The sequence below is a fragment of the Balaenoptera acutorostrata genome, chromosome 4 (genome assembly GCF_949987535.1).
Source record: "Balaenoptera acutorostrata chromosome 4, mBalAcu1.1, whole genome shotgun sequence".
NCBI classification, from domain to species: domain Eukaryota; kingdom Metazoa; phylum Chordata; class Mammalia; order Artiodactyla; family Balaenopteridae; genus Balaenoptera; species Balaenoptera acutorostrata.
Window position 1 is genome coordinate 104,245,834 of NC_080067.1, and position 22,681 is coordinate 104,268,514.

The window sequence follows — 22,681 nt, forward strand, 5'->3', positions numbered from 1 at the left end:
TTGAACTGGAACTGGATTATGCAATCACGGAAACCTCCATTGGGGAACTGGTGGGGACACTGATGTAGTGCCATTTATTGCAAACAAACAAATAACAACAATAGCAAAACAAAAACAACCCTCTTACCTTCCAAAACCAAAAAAACCTCAGAAGACCAGAATTACAGATGAGCCTATAAATAGCCCATGCTGCCACCATGATGAGCTCAAAGAAGCACCCTGGAGTAGGAGTCCAGAGTTCATCAAATGAATTACAAGGCAAAGAGATCCTTAGTACCCTTATTTGCATTATGTAGAAAGCAATATTTAAGTAAGCCCTCAGTAATTCGTAGTCATTATTGTCAAATAACTTTTACTCAGTACCTAATGAGTGCCAAACACTTCTCATATGTTATCTTATTGAACATCGTAACAATCCTGAGAGGTAGACTTATTTTAGAGCAAAGAAAACGAACTCTGGATGAGACCCACTGTCTCACCCAGGGTGTCTGTGTTGCTAGGTGGCAGAGGCAGTACATGACCCGTGACTTCTTATGCAAAATTTAGTGCTTTTATTTATGACAGTGGCTTCTCATCGATGATTTAAGATGTTTCGTTGTTTTCTCCTGTAAATGGCATGCATTTTGGCATTAATTAAAAGGGGGATTTAAAAATACCCTTTACAAATTACAGGCGGGTTTAAAGTGAATTGGGTGTTCTTTAAAATCATAAGCTGTACAGAAAACAACCTACAAAACTGTTCTTGCTGATTATTATTATTATTTAAAAAAATATTTATTTATTTATTTGGTTGTGCCGGCTCCTTAGTTGTGGCATGCATGTGGGGATCTAGTTCCCAGACCAAAGATCGAACCTGGGCCCCTGCATTGGGAGCATAGAGTCTTAACCACTGTGCCACCAAGGAAGTCCCCCTGCTGATTATTAATGGCATTTCTTATGTTGCTGGTCCTTCTACCACTGCAAATCTGTTTGTCCCCAGATTAGTAATAGGGTGTTGTGAATGTCACTGATGTCACAAAATGTCAATGATGTAGCAGTTAAAGAGGAGAGCTCAGGAATCTGATCTACTGGTTACATATCCTGGTTAACTTTACTTCTAGCTATGTGACTTTGAGGAAGTTACTTCACCTCTCTCACATCATTTCCTGTCTCACAGGAAAGTGATCAGGATAAAATACAATAATACATAAGAAAAAAAACTTTCAGCATTCTGACTGGCACAGAGTAAACCTTCAATACACATTAACTGCTATCATTGTTGGGAGTTTGGGTTCTAACTTCTTGAAAAGCACATTTTCTATCACTGAATCTGGTAAGTAACCCTTAAAGATCACTTTGCTTTCCTTTGCTGCAGTTTCTCATTTATGCTGCCAGGACCATTCCTGGATGTGACACCATTAAGTCTCAGCCTAGGTTAGTAGAAAGAAGAGGACTTCAGGCTAATATTCCAGCTCCAACACTTAGTATCTAAATGCTGTGAAATTTACTTAATCTTTCTAAGTCTCCACAGACTCATGGGTAAAATATAGATAAAAATCTCTAATTCAAATAAAGGAAAGTATATAGGATATATGTCATAAACTGTAAATTTCTCTACAAAGGTTAATTATTATTATCATATTACTATCTTCAGGTTTAAAAGGCCCCAAATTAAGATACTCACTAACACTCTCTTGCTCATGTGGTGATAAAGAATTCTAGTTTATAAAAATAAGATACTAAACCTCTCCAGAGTTCTTGCTCTGTTACAAAGGAGTCATGGATTCTTTCTTTAGCCACTGGCTTCTGTCTGCATATGAGAATTTTATTTATATGTATTCTAATGTGATTTAAACACATGGTGATTCTTTTATGGCTAAATATAAAAAAATTTACAATTGAAATGTTATTGCTATCTTTACCATACTCTAAGGCTTGCTTATCCTGCAATTTGTAAATATTTTACAAGGCAGAGGAAAATACACACCCATAATTATTTCCTGACGTTGTCTGGCTGATGATCACAGGGTAAATTCTTTTATTTTATTATTTTAAAAAAGGTTGGGGGGGCACCTTCAAGATGGCGGAGCAGTGAGACATGGAGATCACCTTCCTCCCCACAAATACATCAAAACTACATCTACATGTGGAACAACTCATATAGAACACCTACTGAACGCTGGCAGAAGACTTCAGACCTCCCAAAAGGCAAGAAACTCCCCACGTACCTGGGTAGGGCAAAAGAAAAAAGGAAAAATAGAGACAAAAGAATAGGGATGGGACCTGCACCTCTGGGAGGGAGCTGTGAAGGAGGAAAGGTTTCCACACACTAGGAAGCCCCTTCACTGGCAGAGACGGGGGTGGCAGAGGGGGGCAGCTTCGGAGCCATGGAGGAGAGCGCAGCAATAGGGGTGCAGAGGGCAAAGCGGAGAGATTTCCGCACAGAGGATTGGTGCGGGCCAGCACTCACCAGCCTGAGAGGCTTGTCTGATCACCTGCCTGGGCGGGGAGGGGCTGGGAGCTGAGGCTCGGGCTTCGGAGGTCGGATCCCAGGGAGAGGACTAGGATTGGCTCTATGAACACAGCCAGAAGGGGGCTAGTGCACCAGGGCTAGCTGGGAGTGTGTCCAGGAAAAAGTCTGGACCTGCCTAAGAGGCAAGAGACCATGGTTTTGGGGTGCACGAAGACAGTGGATTCAGAGCACCACCTAAACAACCTCCAGAGACGGGCGTGACCTGTGGCTATCAGCGCAGACCCCAGAGACGGGCATGAAACGCTAAGGCTGCTGCCGCAGCCACCAAGAAGCCTGTGTGCAAGCACAGGTCACTATCCACACCTCCCCTCCCAGGAATCTGTGCAGACTGCCACTGCCAGGCTTCCGTGATCCAGGGAAAACTTCCCTGGGAGAACACATGGCATGCCTCAGGCTGGTGCAATGTCACGCTGGCCTCTGCCACCGCAGGCTCACCCCGCATTCCATACCCCTCCCTTCCCCCAGCCTGAGTGAGCCAGAGCCCCCTAGTGAGCTGCTTCTTTAAGCCCGTCCTGTCTGAGTGAAGAACAGAGGCCCTCAGGCGACCTACATGCAGAGGCGGGGCCAATTCCAAAGCTGAACCCCAGGAGCTGTGGGAACAAAGAAGAGAAAGGGAAATCTCTCCATGCAGTCTCAGGAGCTGCAGATTAAATCTCCACAATCAACTTGATGTACCCTGCATCTGTGGAATACCTGAATAGACAAGGAATCATCCCAAAATTGAGGCGGTAGACTTTGGGAACAACTATAGATTTGGCGTTTGCTTTCTTCATCTAATTTGTTTCTGGTTTTATGTTTACCTTAGTTTAGTATTTAGAGCTTATTATCATTGGTAGATTTGTTTATTGATTTGGTTGCCCTCTTCCCTTTTTATTTTATATATATATATATATATTTTTTTTTTTTCCTTTTTTTCCTTTTTCTCTTTTGTGAGTGTGTATGTGTATGCTTCTTTGTGTGATTTTGTCTATATAGCTTTACTTTTGCTATTTGTCCTAGGGTTCTGACTGTCCGTTTTTTGTTTTTTTTTGTTTGTTATTTCTTAGTATAGTTTTTAGCACTTGTTATCATTAGAGGATTTTTTTTTGGTTTGGCTGCTCTCTTTTTTCTTCCTCTTTCTTTTCTTTTATTACTTTTTCATTTTTTAATTTTTAATAATTCTTCTCTTTTTAATAACTTTAATTTTAAAATTTATTTATTTATTTTCTTTCTTTCTTTCTTTTTCTCCCTTTTCTTCTGAGCCATCTGGCTGAGAGGGTCTTGGTGCTCTGGCTGGGTGTCAGGCATGAGCCTCTGAGGTGGGAGAGCTGAGTTCAGGACATTGGTCCACCAGAGAGCTCCTGGCCACACAAATATCAAATGGCAAAAGCTCTCCCAGAGATCTCCATCTCAATGCTAAGACCCAGCTCCACTCAATGACCAGCAAGCTACAGTGCTGGACACCCTTTGCCAAACAACTAGCAAGAAAGGAACACAACCTCACCCATTAGCAGAGAGGCTGCCTAAAATCATAATAGGGTCACAGACATCCCAAAACACACCACCGGATGTGGTCCTGCCCACCAGAAAGACAAGATCCAGCCTCATCCACCAGAACACAGGTACCAGTCCCCTCCACCAGGAAGCCTACACAACCCACTGAACCAACCTTACCCACTGGGAGCAGACACCAAAAACAATGAGAACTGCAAACGTGCAGCCTGCGAAACGGAGACCCCAAACACAGTAAGTTAAGCAAAATGAGAAGACAGAGAAATACACAGCAGAGGAAGGAGCAAGGTAAAAACCCACCAGACCAAACAAGTGAAGAGGAAATAGGCAGTCTACCTGAAAAAGAATTCAGAGTAATGATAGTAAAGATGATCCAAAATCTTGGAAATAAAATGGAGAAAATACAAGAAACATTTAACAAGGACCTAGAAGAACTAAAGAGCAAACAAACAATGATGAACAGAACAATAAATGAAATTAAAAATTCTCTAGAAGAAATGAATAGCAGAATAACTGAGGCAGAAGAATGGATAAGTGACCTGGAAGATAAAATAGTGGAAATAACTACCGCAGAGCAGGATAAAGAAAAAAGAATGAAAAGAATTTAGGACAATCTCAGAGACCTCTGGGACAACATTAAATGCACCAACATTCTAATTACAGAGGTCCCAGAAGAAGAAGAGAAAAAAAAGGGACTGAGAAAATATTTGAAGAGATTATAGTTGAAAACTTCCCTAATATAGGTAAGGAAATAGTCAATCAAGTCCAGGAAGCACAGAGAGTCCCATACAGTATAAATCCAAGGAGAAACACGCCAAGACACATATTAATCAAACTATCAAAAATTAAATACAAGGAAAAAATATTAAAAACAGCAAGGTAAAAGGAACAATTAACATACAAAGGAATCCCCATAAGGTTAACAGCTGATCTTTCAGCAGAAACTGCAAGCCAGAAGGGAGTGGCAGGACATATTTAAAGTGATGAAAGGGAAAAACCTACAACCAAGATTACTCTACCCAGCAAGGATCTCATTCAGATTTGACGGAGAAATTAAAACCTTTACAAATAAGCAAAAACTAAGAGAATTCAGCACCATCAAACCGGCTCTACAACAAATGCTAAAGGAACTTCTCTAGGCAGGAAACACAAGAGAAGGAAAAGATTTACAAGAGCAAACCCAAAACAATTAAGAAAATGGTAATAGGAACATACATATAGATAATTACCTTAAATGTAAACGGATTAAATGCTCCAAACAAAAGACATAGACTGGCTGAATGGATACAAAAACAAGACCCATATATATGCTGTCTGCAAGAGACCCACTTCAGACCTAGGGACACACACAGACTGAAAATGAGGGGATGCAAAAAGATATTCCATGCAAATAGAAATCAAAAGAAAGCTGGAGTAGCAATTCTCATATCAGACAAAATAGAATTTACAATAAAGACTATTACAAGAGACAAAGAAGGACACTCTATAATGATCAAGGGATCAATCCAAGAGGAAGATATAACAATTGAAATATTTATGCACCCAACACAGGCGTACCTCAATACATAAGGCAAATGCTAACAGCTATAAAAGGGGAAATCGAGAGCAACACAGTCATAGTAGGGGACTTTAACACCCCACTTTCACCAATGGACAGATCATCCAAAATGAAAATAAATAAGGAAACACAAGCTTTAAATGATACATTAAACAAGGTGGACTTAATTGATATTTATAGGACATTCCATCCAAAAACAGCAGATTACACTTTCTTCTCAAGTGCTCATGGAACATTCTCCAGGATAGATCATATCTTGGGTCACAAATCAAGCCTTGGTAAATTTAAGAAAATTGAAATTGTATCAAGTATATTTTCCTGACCACAACGCTATGAGACTAGATATCAATTACAGAAAAAAATCTGTAAAAAATACAAACACATGGAGGCTAAACAATCCACTACTAAATAACAAAGAGATCACTGAAGAAATCAAAGAGGACATCAAATAATACCTAGAAACAAATGATAATGAAAACACAACGACCAAAAACCTATGGGATGTAGCAAAAGCAGTTCTAAGAAGGAAGTTTATAGCAATGCAATCCTACCTCAAGAAACAGCAAACATCTCAAATAAACACCTAACCTTACACCTAAAGCAATTAGAGAAAGAAGAACAGAAAAACCCCAAAGTTAGCAGAAGGAAAGAAATCATAAACATCAGATCAGAAATAAATGAAAAAGTAATGAAGGAAACAATAGCAAAGATCAGTAAAACCGAAAGGTGGTTCTTTCAGTTTATCAAAATTGATAAACCATTAGCCAGACTCATCAAGAGAAAAAGGGAGAAGACTCAAATCAATAGATACAAAAATGAAAAAGGGGAAGTAACAACTAACACTGCAGAAATACAAAGGTTCATGAGAGATTACTACAAGCAACTCTATGCCAATGAAATAGACAACCTGGAAGAAATGCACACGTTCTTAGAAAAGCACAACCTTCTAATCCTGAACCAGGAAGAAAGAGAAAATATAAATAGACCAATCACAAGCACTGAAGTTGAAACTGTGACTAAAAGTCTTCCAACACACAAAAGCCCAGGATCAGATGGCTTCACAGGCGAATTCTATCAAACATTTAGAGAAGAGCTAACAACTATCCTTCTCAAACTCTTCCAATATATAGCAGAGGGAGGAACACTCCCATATTCATTCTACAAGGCCACCATCACCCTGATACCAAAAGCAAAGATGCCCCAAAAAAAGAACTACAGACCAATATCACTGATGAACATAGAAACAAAAATGCTCAACAAAATACTAGCAAACAGAATCCAACAGCACATTAAAAGGATCATACACCATGATCAAGTGGGGATTATCCCAGGAATGCAAGGATTCTTCAGTATATGCAAATCAATCAATGTGATGAACCATATTAACAAATTGAAGGAGAAAAACCATATGATCAACTCAATAGATGCAGAGAAAGCTTTTGACAAAATTCAACACCCATTTATGATAAAAACCCTCCAGAAAGTAGGCACAGAGGGAACTTACCTCCACATAATAATGGCCATATATGACAAACCCACAGCCAACATCGTTCTTAATGGTGAAAAACTGAAACCATTTCCATTAAGATCAGGAACAAGAAAAGGTTGCTGACTCTCACCACTATTATTCAACATAGTTTTGGAAGTGTTAGCCACAGCAATCAGAGAAGAAAAAGAAATAAAAGGAATCCAAATCGGAAAAGAAGAAGTAAAGCTGTCACTGTTTGCAGAGGACATGATACTATACATAGAGAACCCTAAAGATGCTACTAGAAAACTACTAGAGCTAATCAATGAATCTGGTAAAGTAGCAACATAAAAATTATTGCATAGAAGTCTCTTGCATTCCTGTACACTAATGATGAAATATCTGAAAGAGAAATTAAGGAAACACTTCCATTTACCATTGCAACAAAAAGAATAAAATACCTAGCAATAAACCTACCTAAGGAGAGAAAAGACCTGTATGCAGAAAACTATAAGACACTGATGAAAGAAATTAAAGATGATACAAACAGATGGAGAGATATACCATGTTCTTGGATTGGAAGAATCAACATTGTGAAAATGACTCTACTATGCAAAGCAATCTACAGATTCAATGCAATCCCTATCAAACTACCAATGGCATTTTTCACAGAACTAGAACAAAAATTTTCACAATTTGTATGGAAATACAAAAGACCCCGAATAGCCAAAGCAATCTTGAGAAAGAAAAACGGAGCTGGAGGAATCAGTCTCCCGGACTTCAGACTATACTACAAAGCTACAGTAATGAAGAAAGTATGGTGCTGGCACAAAAACAGAAATATAGATCAATATGGAACAGGATAGAAAGCCCAGAGATAAACCCACTAACATATGGTCACCTTATCTTTGGTAAAGGAGGCAAGAACATACAGTGGAGAAAAGACAGTCTCTTCAATAAGTGATGCTGGGAAAACTGGACAGCTACATGTAAAGGAATGAAATTACAACACTCCCTAACACCATACACAAAAATAAACTCAAAATGGATTAAAGACCTAAATATAAGTCCAGACACTATTAAACTCTTAGAGGAGAACATAGGAAGAACACTCTATGACATAAATCACAGCAAGATCCTTTTTGACCCACCTCCTAGAGAACTGGAAATTAAAACAAAAATAAACAAATGGGACCTAATGAAACTTAAAATCTTTTGCACAGCAAAGGAAACCATAAATAAGACGAAAAGACCACTCTCAGAATGGGAGAAAATATTTGCAAATGAAGCAACTGACTAAGGATTTTAATCTCCAAAATACACAAGCAGCTCATGCAGCTCAATAACAAAAAAACAAACAACCCAATCCAAAAATGGGCAGAAGACCTAAATAGACATTTCTCCAAAGAAGATATAGAGATTGCCAACAAAGGCATGAAAGAATGCTCAACATCATTAATCATTAGAGAAATGCAAATCAAAACTACACTGAGATATCATCTCACACCGGTCAGAATGGTCATCATCAAATAATCTACAAACAATAAATGCTGGAGAGGGTGTAGAGAAAAGGGTACCCTCTTGCACTGTTGGTGGGAATGTAAATGGATACAGCCACTATGGAGAACAGTATGGAGGTTCCTTTAAAACTACAAATAGAACTACCATACGACCCAGCAACCCCACTACTGGGCATATACCCTGAGAAAACCATAATTCAAAAAGAGTCATGTACCACAATGTTCATTGCAGCTCTATTTACAATAGCCAGGACATGGAAGCAACCTAAGTGTCCATTGACAGATGAATGGATAAAGATGTGGCACATATATACAATGGAATATTACCCAGCCATAAAAAGAAACAAAACTGAGTTATTTGTAGCGAGGTGAATGGACCTAGAGTCTGTCATACAGAGTGAAGTAAGTCAGAAAGAGAAAAACAAATACCGTATGCTAACACATATATATGGAATCTAAAAAAAGAAAGAAAAAATGGATCTGAAGAACTCAGGGGCAGGACAGGAATAAATACACAGATGTAGAGAATGGACTTGAGGATACCGGGAGGGGAAAGGCTATGCTGGGACAAAGTGAGGGAATGGCATGGACATATGTACACTACCAAATGTAAAACAGCTAGCTAGTGGGAAGCAGCCGCATAGCACAGGGAGATCAGCTCAGTGCTTTCTGTCCACCTAGAGGGGTGGGATATGGAGAGTGGGAGGGAGATGCAAGAGGGAGGAGATATGGGGATGTATGTATATGCATAGCTGATTCAGTTTGTTATACAGCAGAAACTAACACACCAATGTAAAGCAATTATACTCCAATAAAGATGTTAAAGAAAAAGAAGTTTTCATTGAAGGTTTTTCCAGTCAGTCCAAATAAACTTAGCTGTGAATGGAAAAGATACAGCGGATTGCCCTGGCTTCGTGCGTCTCTTCTGCCCTTGTCCTGCTCTTCACTGAGTCAGAAGGAAGGCATGTGGTGTGGCTGGCCTCCAAAATCATTAAACATCTCCTGTAAACTGTTGCTGTTAGAGACACATTTTGGTTTATCTTCTGAAAGCTTATTAATAAGTCAGAATCTAATCTCAGCCAGACTGTTTGATCACTTTGCTCTTGGCTTTGCCAGGCATGGGATTTTATTGGGTGGTTGGTCTGTTGGCCTGATGATTCCCGAAGCGCCGTTGGTAAGCCAGCAAGTGCCAGGGGCACCTCATTCAAATTCCAAAGACTTGTGACCTCCACTGACCTGCTGGTAGAGGTTTAGCCTTCTTCAAAGAGGCTCAGGTTGTTCACTAGACATAGAGACAAGAATACTCTGGGAAAATCTATGATGGAAAACCACCTTCCTTCAGAAAGTGATGGGGCTTCAGGGGGAGAGAAAAGCAAAAATCTGGTGGCTGAACTTGTTTCAGGTCCCCAGGGACAGTCTTTTTCTGTAGAAAAGGTCATATTGAAAATTGAAGCAATTCTATGTCTCAGCAGGTCTGAAACATGTTTAGAAAACATTTAAAACATGTTTCCCCCCAAAGGGGAAAAAAATGAGATAGTAATGAATAATTGAACTTTCTCTTTAGAGACTCAGTTCAAATCATTCTTCATCTCATTTCGTTTATAGAGCGCTAAAGGATCCAGGTAGTGATATAGTGCCATTCTAAGTGAGTTTAAACCATTAAAAAAAAAAAGCAAATACAATCCGTGCTACTTTATTAAAATTATATATGTAGGGGAGAGGACTTCTTTAAGAGACTATAGCTATTAGAGATAGACCCAGTAGCCAGTAATGCATTGAACACAACATTTAATGAATACTACTGTGGTCATGGCATTCCCTGGGGATACAAAAAAGCACCTTATCAATTTTTTTCAATAGTTTATGTGCTCATTGAGGATACAAGACATAGCACATGAAAAGTTAAATATGCTGTGTTTTCCAGTACAGTAGCCACTAGCCACATGTGGCTATTTAATTTTAAAATTAAAGAGGTTACAAAAACATAAAATAAAAAGTCAGTACCTCAGTTGCACTAGCCACATGTCAAGTGCTTGGTTGCCATATATGGCTGGTGGCTACCTTGGATATAACACATTTCCATTATTGCAGAAAGTTCTAGTAGACAGCCCCGATTTCTTCAATACAGGGTATAGGCAACCCATAGGTGACATTTATAATAACTGCTTGTCAGTTGAGAATAGGGGAAGATCAATGCAGGTGGCAATGCTTAGGAGGACTTTAATAGGACCTTGAATTTATGGTTATTTTGACAAGCGTAAAGGACAGTAGGGGATATTCAGTAGAGAAACGAGAAAAGAATGTTTAGGGGAAGAATAGTCCATCTGGCTTAGGTCAAATTCCTGGTGTAGGCTGGGGAGGGATGCCGATGGAAAGCTGGATTGGGGTGAGAGAGACAGAGGGGCTGGCTGGCAAGCTAAGGTGTTCGTTCTGCTTCCTAATGCCGCTGGATGCTTTTGAGTAGGGTACTGACAGTCCTGGACAGTGGCACCACCCAGGAAATAATGTTTCCTCATGTAATTTGGTACCCAGGTGGCTCATAGTTAATATTAGCCTACCAATGGGAGTTCATCCTGTGCTTCACGGTTAGCTACAGAGTTGAGCCTAGTAACACCATGTGTGCGTGCGTGCACAGCAGTGTGAAAGAGAATGTATCTCTTGGAAAAATTTATGGGGATAGAGAAAAGCATATTTAGAGCCTTCTCATTTACCATCACTGCATTTTGTTCCCACATCCCTTTTTTTCTTTTTTCCTTTTAACATTTATTAAGCTCCTATCGTGTGCTAAGCATTGAAGGTGCCGAGATAAACAAGACATGAATCCTGCAAGGAGCTCACTGTCTCATACAAAAAATTAGCCAATGCCATTACAGCGTGGACATGGCCATGACACGGCTGTGCACAGAGTACTAGGATGACTGGGGAGGTTCATGTGAAGACAAGACAGGCCCGGTATAGGCAGGTCTTTTCAGAGGGGGAGCTTCCTGATCTGAATCTTGGAGGAGGAGTACAAATAAATTCAGTAGATCAAATGGGGAATGCTCCAGGCAGAGAGGGAAGATCAAGTACAAAAGCAAAGAAGTACATCAGAATGTGACCACGTGGAAAGAGCTAGACCTTGTTTCCTCTTTTGTCTTTGGCACAGCACAAAGGAGGCGCTCGAAGTATATTATTTTCTATATACAAGCTTCCCCTGTTCTCCGAAATCAGAGCATTCCTATGAAACCTTTCGTAAGGCAAAATGGCGTAAAGCGAAGAAGCAAGTACCTTGGGACACATCTTGTTAATGGATGCAAAATATAAATCCAGATGAAGCACAGGTGCTCCCAGATACAGTTCAAAGCCATGGTGGCTTGATGCTGAGTGTAGTTCCTGAGGAAGGAGCTTGGCGGTGCTGCAAAAGGGATGCTGGATGCTATTTTTGCTTTTCGCTTTTTTCCATAAAAGTGAAAATCCTCCTTGGGTTTCATTAGCGAAAACAGGAACTAATGTAGGTCTTTCGTAGGAGTGAAGTGGAATAAAGTGAACTTTCAGAAAGTGGGGGACACCTGTACAAGCTCAGACAGGTTAAGCAGCCGGTGTAGACAGCACAGACTTTTGTCTAGGTGACTCACGTGGCTTGGGACCTCAGTTAAGTTGTCTTCACTCTCATCACCTGGGTATGGAATATAGTAAGAGTAACGCCAAAGAGAATGATATGGGGAGCTGGATTCAAGTTTGTTTAACACGCCATAGTGCCTTTGTTCTAGTCTGTTTCTCATATAATCATGGGAATTTCTCCTGCCTGAGGAATGACATGCTAGCTTGTCACTCTTTTTCCCAGACTCATGCCAGGTAACTTGAGATCAGTTGGGGAGAATTTATGGAGAAACCTTAGCCCTTATAAATCACCCTAGGGAGAATTGATAGCTTTTTTTGTTTATTTTTCTAGTCACACAGCCCTTACTTCTTTGGCTCTGAAATGGCAGCATGCTTTTAGGAAAAAATACAAAAAAAAAGAAATTAAAATCACAGTATTAAACAAAAAGCAGAGCCAGTTGGCAGTGTCTAGGAACAGAGCCACTGGAATTCTCTCACTTTCTTTATGAGTCAGAGGTAGTGACAGAGGGAGTCAATATTTTTTCTTCCTTTTATGATATGACAAGACCTCATGAGAGGCACCATGAAGAAGCAGTAAAACTATGAGCTTTGGAGCATGACCTGGATGGAAGTCCTGGCTCTGCCACTTCCAGCTGTGTGACCCTGGGCAAGTTGCTTGACCAAATAGAGGCTCCATTTTTCTCATCTTTAAATTGGGAATGTAATTCCACCCTTGTAGGGTTGATGTAAGGAACAGAGATAATGAGAGCAGTACATTACTAGATAGTATCTATTACTACAACTACTAATGATGAGTTTGAGTTTCTCCCTTGGATGACTGTGGGCTACTTATTTTCTTAAAGCAGAGGGTGCTATACCGCACTGCCTTTGGGATACTGGCCTCCAGGCATTATCTTTGTAAAGGGAAAAGAGAAGTCCCAGAGTAGGGCCCTAAGAGAAATAGTCAATTTGATGGGGGCAGGAGGTCTGAGTGTCATAGGTAAACCAATAATCTCCGATGTAGCAAGATATACTAGAATATCAGTGTGTTCCTATTCCAGGAATTAGCTCCCTATTGATGGTGAAAAAGTAAATGCTCAAGAAAGATGTTTGGTTAATGATCTTGGTTAATTAGTGGTGGTTATGATGAAACAGAATTATCAGCTCAGAGATCGTTGAGCTAATTCATGAAATTATCTGGGCTTCTTGTTTACTGACTTATTGCTCATTCTTGGCCATTTCTCTATTTGTAACAATATCCAGACATGGGGAAAGATGAGGGAAGGAAGAGATCATTTCAATCTATCCAATATTCTCCATCCCTCCTTTCCTCCCTCCCTTCCTTCCTTCCTTTATTTTTCTTTCTTCCTGTCACTCCCCACCCTCCTTTTTCTCTCTCACCTATTGTATGTAACGAACAAATTATTCTGACATTTCTGCGGTTATTATTATAAAGAACTGAGCCATGGGACCAAGACATAGTCATCTGTTTCTTTTGTTCCCTTTTCAGTTGGGGTTGGAAATCACACTGGGAATGTTTCTTATTTTATGGTTTGACATAGCACATAATATATACTGACACTCCATGTGTATTACATATTAACTAGCAACACTGAAAATACCATGTCCCAGTAGATCTTGAAATAATGAAGTAGGACAGTGATTCCCAAGCTGTTCCCAAGCTGTACCATAGAATACCAGGAAGATGCTCTCAAGTTGGGAAGATTTGTCATCAAACAAGTTGAGGGCACACTATTTACTGTAACTTTTTTGAAGAATTAAAATATACAGAGCATATTAAGCTCTTTGTGAAATCTTGCAGTGAATAAAATTGGTCATATTATTTCATTGAGTATTTCTAAAATTTATTTGACCACAGAACCTTTTTCTGCATAAACGCTTTAATATCCCAGGTATTACTGTTTTTGAAACACACTTTGGAGAATGTTGAAGAAGTGGCATTCAGAGATTTTATACAATGTAACAGTCATTATTAAAAATATCTTTCTCCAGTTAAAATAGAATTTTTAAATCACAAAACCTTTTTTTCTGTATGAGGAATTATCTGTTGACTGGTGTCAAATATGGATATGTGAACATATAGGCCTCTTGAGACTTTTTAACTCATAGTTTAATTATTGTTTCTTTTCCTTTTTCTACTTACCCTTGACCTTATCTGGCCCCTTGAGACATGCAGAATTGTTCTTGGTACTCTAAGAAATAAAAATGCCCTTGGTACATCTTGGCAAGTTACGTGCTTATTTGGAATTGTATTCCCTTTCGACTTGGTTCTAAATAAATACCAAGAGCCATCTCCAGGTATCGTGAGTACAATCCATTTACTATGTATGTATGCTTAAGCAGCACCATTCTGTAAAATAATTGGCAAGACCTCTAGTGTCTCTAAATGGTAAAGAGAGTGGTTATTTGAGAATTGTTCTTCTATTTAAGATAAATAAATTAAGGCACACAGATGATCAAGGCCCCAGAATGAGTCAAGGTGTTCTGGGAATTAAAACACTGAAGATTTTCTGAAGCAGGGGCTTCTCAGGCCACATGCATACGAACTTCACAGCTTCATTTCTATTGAGATCAGTAATAGTCTTAGAGAGAGGACTGCTCTGTTTTCCTGTGAATGTCATAATTTTTACAAAGCAAGCAGCCCTTCCCTGGTGTGCCAAGGTTTTTTTTAATGGTCCTAATTGATCTCTATTCTCCAGAGGGTTCTGAATTACGCAATTGTCTCAAGTCTTAACAAGCCATCGCCACACCGCTGCGCAATGGAAATGTTCAACCTAAGGGTATTCACTTCGGTCTAGGCAACGCTCTGGCTGCTTCTGGAGAGACCAGGATCCTGGAGTGCAGGTTCTGGGCCATCTCGATTGGAGAAGCCTGTTTGGCCCATTTCCGCCTCCATCTTTCTTGCATTTCCCTTCCCCTGTCCTGGTGACCAGGGGCTAGTCCTGGCAGGACACTGGGGCTTCCCTTTGGAACCCATGAGATCTTCTCGGCTCTCTGCTCTCTCTGCACTTGTCTCTCACTGACTCCCAGCTGCTGTGGTTTATTTATTACTGAATTGAGCATTTAGTCTTGGCTGGTGGTGGCCTTGGAAGGAAGGTTTTCTAAGATTGCCTTGGTTTTCTTTCAACTAAACTTCTACAAGCCTGGACATTTCTGGCATTGCTGAAATGCAGGTGATTTACCTGTAGAGGCTTAAATTGGGATTTTTGTTTTTAAAGAAAACCAACAATGTGATACACCCCTGTGGTACATTTTAGCCACTGGTTGAAAAGGACACCTTGTTCTACCTTTTATCAGAAAAATGCAAATCTAAAGGCTCCCTCTGGGAACGAGTCAGTTTTCTATTCTGAGACACTCAACCCCCTCGCTCCCTCTACTGGTCACAACCTCCCTCCCCACTCATTTGAACAGCAGGGGACTGGAATCAACTGGGAGCTAGATGGGGAACTAGACAAGATGTGAGACTAGGGATCGTGAATCCAATAGCATATTTTTACTGCAGATCCCTTTTCTTCCCTCATTGTTCCAACCTCAACAGTCTTGGCCACTTCAGCCACAAACTCTTAGCTCCAACTAGCGTCTCCCTTCAGGTAGTCCTTGGCATTATCTTGTGTCTGCCCTTTAACAAGAGGCCACTTGTTTGGATTTATAGCACTGATGAACACCATGACCTTTGGACTCTAAGACAGGAAAATTGTTAAGTACAGATCTTTAAAGAAATATAATCACGTGCAGCCATCACTTTGAATTTACGAACCAAATTTAGATTTATCTTTAGCGTGCACGTGACATGATAGAGGAACATACTAAATGGGGTGAGAGCTGACAAAACATCTCCCAGCTGTCCTGGACAATGCCCTTCAACCACCTCTGAAGGTCTGCTGTCCTCCTGTTGAACTGAGGGCAGCTGTGGCTTAGCCACCCGCTGCTGGGTAGTGGAATATCTGCATAAACAAGCCATAGTTGCCCTAATACATGAAACCTTAATGATGGCCCAGAATTTCAGCAAAACAGCTGTTTTATCTAGCTAACAGAGAGGACTGGAGAAGCTCCCCAACAGGCTGAGACATTTTATTTCCTGGAGAAGCAAACAGCTGACACCCACACCCAGGCCTAGAGTTGGAAAAGTAGTACATGAAGTGACTAGTTGTCTTTAATCTCAGCACATCAAATGATGCCAACGGCTAAATATCCTGAGATGTAAACACATCAAGAGAGCTTAAGAAAGACAGTCTTCAAGAAAGACTTAAAAGTATGTTTTCACAATGATGCTTAGTCATAGACCATGTAAATTTTAACACACAATAAATCAATTTCGGAAACACAATGACTGTTTCAAAGATACACAATTGTCAGGCATGCTTTACAGGAAAGTGAACAAGCATCTGGGGTAACATCTATCCACAGGGTAAATTCTTTCTAGAAAAGATACAAGAATATTCTTTTCTACCTTTATCATTTTCCACATTGGGATAACTTTATGTATTACTAAAAATTGTATTGCTATCTTAGCAGAGAACATTTTGATGACATGACATCCATGGAGTTAGTACTCTGGGTCAGAGTCAGGTCTACAGTGAGGTCTCTTTTCTTTCTTAACTGGAAGTCCAGTTAAGGGTTAAGAAGAGTTTTAATAGATGTAAAGCATATAAAGCTTTCACCCATGTGAGGCAGGTGTTACACTGAAAGAAGCCTGACCCAAATAGGATTTCACCTCCCAAACATTTGAGTAGGTCTTAGCTCAGACGATCGTATTAAAAATCTCTTTTCTAACACCTCAAAACTCTCCAGAGTTTCTCCCTCTTCTGTTTCAGAGGAATGGACCCTCTTAGCTGCACTATCCTCTCTCTATACTCTTGGCCCCTTGATGACCCCTCCCCTGTGTCATAACACTTCTCATGCCTACACCCCTCAACCAGTATGTCCCTCAAAGTTTCCTCTGATGGTCCATTATGAATATCTTGCCCTTTCTCTCATTAAAGACCTGGGGAGATGCTAGGTGGTTATATTGGCAACACAGTGTCAATGTGGTAGGAGAGGAGGAAGGTTATGCTGTAAATCATCACATAAAAATAATACATTTGTTCTGCCACGTAGAAATTGGAACTCGATCTTAAGCCTGCTACAAAAAATAGTACTATTTCTAGAACTCAGGCAAATGTAAGGACTAGTGAAAGCACTGCAGGCAGGGAAATGGCTTAGCCATTGATAAGGCTAAATGAACTCTCCTACATTTCCTAAAGCACAAGGGAATCTTAAATTTGATATACTTGAGATTTGAGTCTCTATAAGTCCCTATAGACTCATAAGGATTTTTATGGAAGGAGTTAAGAAATATGGATATTTTATACTTAGGCTTTTTGTTGTTTTTTTTTCATTCATTCACCCACTCAACACAGATTTACCAAGCAGCTATTATGTATCAGACCCTGGAATGAAGAAAAACACACAAGGTCCCTGTGATGGTGACAGTGATTTCATTCTTCATAAGGGATTGTATCGATGCTTCCAAACATTCTGTAGTAGAGGTATAGTTGCAGCCCCAAACCTCTACCAGGTTATGGTTTCTGAGAACCCTATATTTTATGTTCCAACAGAATTCTCGGCATAGTTAGAAACATCTTAGATACACACTATGTGGGGAAGACACATTATAGTTATTCAAGATAGAGCACTGATCAGAGAGTTTGGCTATATGAACTCCAGCCCTGCTTCTCCTACACACATCTGGGTGATCTTAGGCAAGACGTCAGCCTCTCCGACATTTCTCATCTGTAAAATTAACTTTAGTTAAAATTAGCTCTGAGGATCCTTCCAGCATTTATACTGTGTGATTCCCTAAATAAAATTTTAAACCCCAAGAAGTTAGAATAGGACCTAGATAAATAAAGTGCTTAGAAATTTCATTTCAGTTTGGAGGCATGTAGCAAGTTTAAATTACCTCTCTTCTAGGTATATGAATTATGGTTTAGAAAAACGTAAAGCCTTTTTATTTGTTGGAGTGAAAATTTACATCCTGTTTAAGAGAAGTATGAGACTTTTGATAATGAGAAATGACACAACTATGAGTGGTACTCCAGAAGCTTGATCTATAAGAATTCAAAAGAGATTTCTTCCACTGAAAGAAAAAAAGGAGGTAGCACAGAGGGGCATGACCACATCTGCAAACCCTGTGCTGAAGGAGAGAAGGACAGCTTTTGTTTTCCAGGAAGGGCAATAGAAGTGAGCCCAAAATTAATAGAGGAGATTGAAAGTGGACCATCAGTGTGTTTTAATATTTTACATAGTCAGCTGTGGGTGTCCTGAGGTGCTTTTGCTTTTTGTTACATTGAGAAGTTAGAATTCATTATTATTTTAGCTGATTACTCTATGATCAGTTCTTGGGAACATTTTTGTTTCAGTCGCTTCAGTCTGATTCCATGCAGTTTCAACGGCTTTGTGGATTTGTGTTCACAGGGCCCCCAGATTATAGACATTCCGACCTTGTGTGTGACTCTCTTTAGCCCTCTTGCTGCAAATCTATTTGCTTGAGGATAGACTGTAAAGAACCTCCTTCCTTAAACAGCAAACGTAGTTACCAAAGCGATAGTGGAATGTCTAATCAGTGGCTTCTCTTGGTGCTGAAATGTGGTTAATATTCTTTCCCAGTTTTCACTCCTTGGGTCTCTGCAAAGGGGAAGTCTAGCAGAGCTCTAATTTAGTACTGTGGGGCATAAACTGATGTCAATGACTGCCAGATCATTGGAAGATCTTTTTCATTATATCCTTAGCATTTTGTAACAACCTGTAAATTGGCCTTTTTTTTTTTCAATTTAAATTTCTAGATGCTTTGGGTAGTAAGGGGTTCTTTTTACACAATGTTAAAGTGAAAGATTCTCTAAATTCCATAGGGTGTTCATTCTTCTCTTAACTTCCCCTCTCTCTCTGTCTCTTTTTTTTTTTTTCTTTTCACTCAACAGCTAGAACAATGAAACTCTCAGAAGAGTGCACTCTAGTCTGAAGATCTATACCTTCATTGAATTACGCATATGTACGTTTATGGGGGCCTGGTGGAAGAGAAGAAAGCCAAGGCCTGAAGAAAGACCTGATTTTCAGAGGGTTACTTGGAGGACCAGAGGTTGGGAAATACGGCTGCATCTCAATAGCGCTGCAAGTTGCCATATCAAAGTGGAAGACCATGGATAGGAAGGAGTAAACTGCTGCCTGTAACTTCTAACTTGTGAGTAGTTACTGAACATTGGGCCCTTTGGGAGAGTTAGGGGTGGATTTGTTGATGTGAACCACCCATTAGTTAAAAACATGTTCTGAGGTTTTTATATTCATAATGTAGCTTTTAAAATTATAACTGGCAAAGTTCTATGGGTTTTAATGTGGGGCAGACCTGAAACATTTTGGTCTTTAGAACTGAGCTGTTCTCTTCTGTTAGAGAAGGGCATAGTAGAGATGGATCTTAACTTATTACTGGAAATACTCTCACTGATTTAAGAAAAAAAACAAGAGCAGATATGGATTTTTGCTCTTCAGTGTCTCCCCATATTCCGCATAAATAAGAGCAAAAAGCAGCTGCATTTGTAACAGAGATTCTGATCTTTCTCTTCTGGGGTACTTCCTAGGAGTGAGTCTGCCCAGCTTCTCTCTCAATTCTCTGCTCGTCCCCATCCTCCCTTCCTTGATTTTTGTTTCACAAATGGAATTAAGGTGGGATATACTTTCTGATCATTGAAAGAATACTGTTTTATAATTTTGGGAATAGCAGAAGATCTAAAATGTGTGTCTGCCTAAGTGTAGCAGGCCCTCAAAATCAACAGAGCGCTCTCCCCGTGTCTCTAGTGAAACAGGCAGCTGCTTATCTTTTTTTTTATGAGAAACATTAAAAGAGTCCTTCAAAGCCTGCTGGAATGGTACTGGGTAGGTATGGCCATGAACCCAATCCGGGGGGCAGCTATATAATGGCATAGATGAGACTCATGCCTCCACATCCTGTGCAAAGGGAGAGACATTGGGGTAACTCCATGAAACCCCACCACTGATTTTTCTATAAACTTAAGAAGGAAAGTGTGGAGAAAGCATCACTTTGAGTGTCTGGTAAAGACCCCTGGGAAAGTTAGATCATAAGCAGGCTAGGATGATCTCACCCAGTTATTTAGGGTGTTGAACGTGATGGCACATGGGGGAGGCAGTTACGGTTAAATGGTTCATAGCCGGTAGAGTGGATTAACTGCCAGGAAAAGCAGAAGCAAACCGTGGGAGAACACTTTTCATCCCCAAATTTAGGAATAACAGGGAGCTCTTTTACACTAGCAGCACTTTGTTTTTCCTCCCAGAAAAGATAACTTTCCTCAAGGGGATCTGGTGAATGAAGCAGTGTATTTTCACCCTTGTGATGATGGGTGTGAGTCCGGCACTAACATAAAAGAGGAATTAGCTTGGACATACCACACACTTGGTTTGGCCTGGTCCCATACCTGTGCTCTTGTCATGGTTGATTATCCACTTACTGCAAATATGAAGCAAGCAGTCTGCACTGTGGCTCAAGATAAAAGGTATTTTAATATGCTCAGGTCACATATTATCATGGCCAATAGTAATTTTATATCATTTTCTTAAAGGAAACCACACTCCTAGCAATAATTTTTTTCCAATGAAGCAAAATTTCACATGACAGAAAGTTTTACGTATAATTCTTTCATTTGAATAATAACATTGAATCCTCTCTGTGCCAAATAGGCATTTAAAATACCTTTATTATTTCTTTTGATATGCAAACAATAAGGAGGAAAGGTTTGGAAGACCCTCAGTTAGACTTCTAATGATTCTTTTTTCTTTAATAGTGAAGAATTTTTTACATCTTTGGAGTTTTCCCCTTTCAAGTGAAACAATATAAGCAAACCAAAAAAAAAAAAAAAAAGTAAAACTTTTCTTCTCTTACTTTAAGAACCTTGAGGGCTGAAATAGTGGTTTGGTTTCCTGACTGCCAGCTTTGGTTTGCTGTCTCTAAGCAGTCTTGTGCAATTCCCCAGAGGAAATATTTGAAGAGGGTTTTTCTCCCACATGAGAGAGTTTCATCCCACAAAGCCCGCCGATTCTGATGGCAAACTTCATGGACCAAGTGTCTGGTTTTCCAGAGGTAGCTGCGGAAGACGTTTTTCCTTTCACAGGTGCACAACACTCATTCTCAGACTTCAGAAATCAGAAGGTAGAGACTGAAGTCTTTAAAAATGAGAGTAGCTTAAAGACTTGATATCTCTGCAAAAATCGGGTGCCAATCAGGTCAATTTTTACTAGATGAGGGAAAAGAGGGTGACGAGCAGGGATCAAACTTCCAAAGGCTTCTTAGCTAATCATTCTTTACCACCCTCTGGTGTAAACAGAAGTATTGGATAATCTGGCCTGTATTCTTCTCTGACTGTGAAACACATTGAAACGCTTTATGTTCAGGTGTGTGTTTAGAAATTCATGAAGTTCTTTTATACACTTTCTTATTCCAACACAATTCTCATTTTAGGACGTCTTGAAAATATAGCTATGTGCTCTCACATTGTGCCCCAGCTTGTCAATTTGGATTTGTTCTTTCCTATCTACCAGCCACCTGATTACCGGCTCTGTGCAAAGGGCACCCGTTCGCATTATTTTTTCCAAGCACTTAAACCTGGAAAGATATTTTTTTAAAGGACTCACAGAAGCTGTCTTGGGGGTTTGGAAAACATCGCAAAATTGTTAGCAGACCTTTGACTGTGCTATTTTTAGGAAACTCATTGTGTTCTTTTAAAGTACATTTTTGACAATGGGACAAAGTTTTCCTTGCCCCACTGATATGTGAAATATTTACAATGAAAATATTTACAAAAAAAGGGGGTGCTTACAGGAAAGCACCTCAACAGATACACTTTAACCTCCGCAACAGCCGGCAAAAGGGGAAAAGTGATTTAGAAGGAGAAAAGGTTTTTGCAATATTTATGCTGCTGTTTCTGCCCCAGATGAACTTTTATTCTACCGTTCAAACAGAAGTTTGTTTTCAAACCAGTTGCTGGTTTAAAGGAGCAGCTGATCTGGAATCCGTAAGAGTCAGCTCTACCCAAACAGTAAGCATGTTGACCAGAGGAAACTTATTCCCCCGAAGCAACCCCTAGTAGGTCAGATGCCTGCAGAAGTGTTATCTTACCTTGAGCGTGTAAGATCCAGAAGAGAGGCTGGGGGCTCCCACAGGAGAGGACCGGGGAAGTGCTCTGCTCCGCTGCTGGTGACATGCGCTTGGCTTTTATGGGCAGGTGGGAGGAGCTGCGCCCCATAGTAGGTGGGCAGAGAAGGAGCGGCGGGCGGCAGCCCCGGGAGGAGCTGGACGCTCTGCCCTGGGGAGGGGCGGGGAGGGCAGAGCAAGGAGCCCGAAGGAGGGAGGAGAGACGGGGAGGGAGGGAGAGAGGGGGGTGCAGGAGTGGAGGAAGCAGTGGAAACGGGAGAGGGAGGGAGAAAGAGAAAGAGAGAGAGGGAGGGAGATAGTGACACACAGAGAGAGACAGAGAGAGAGGACGAAG

The 22,681-nt window shown here is 40.2% G+C and overlaps 1 protein-coding gene across 3 annotated transcripts in view; it reads right to left on the reverse strand.

Annotated features, from left to right (window-relative positions):
• The window catches only part of COL8A1 (collagen type VIII alpha 1 chain), a 156,051-nt gene extending 133,591 nt beyond the window's left edge, over positions 1-22,460 (reverse strand). For 2 of the 3 annotated variants that reach the window (XM_007164044.2, XM_057545931.1), the window contains exon 1: positions 22,312-22,413. The gene's annotated coding sequence lies outside the window, so the exon portion shown is untranslated. Of the gene's footprint in view, positions 1-22,311 lie in introns of all 3 variants that reach the window. The other variant, XM_057545932.1, reaches the window with a different exon arrangement.
• Between the last annotated feature and the right edge of the window lie 221 nt (positions 22,461-22,681).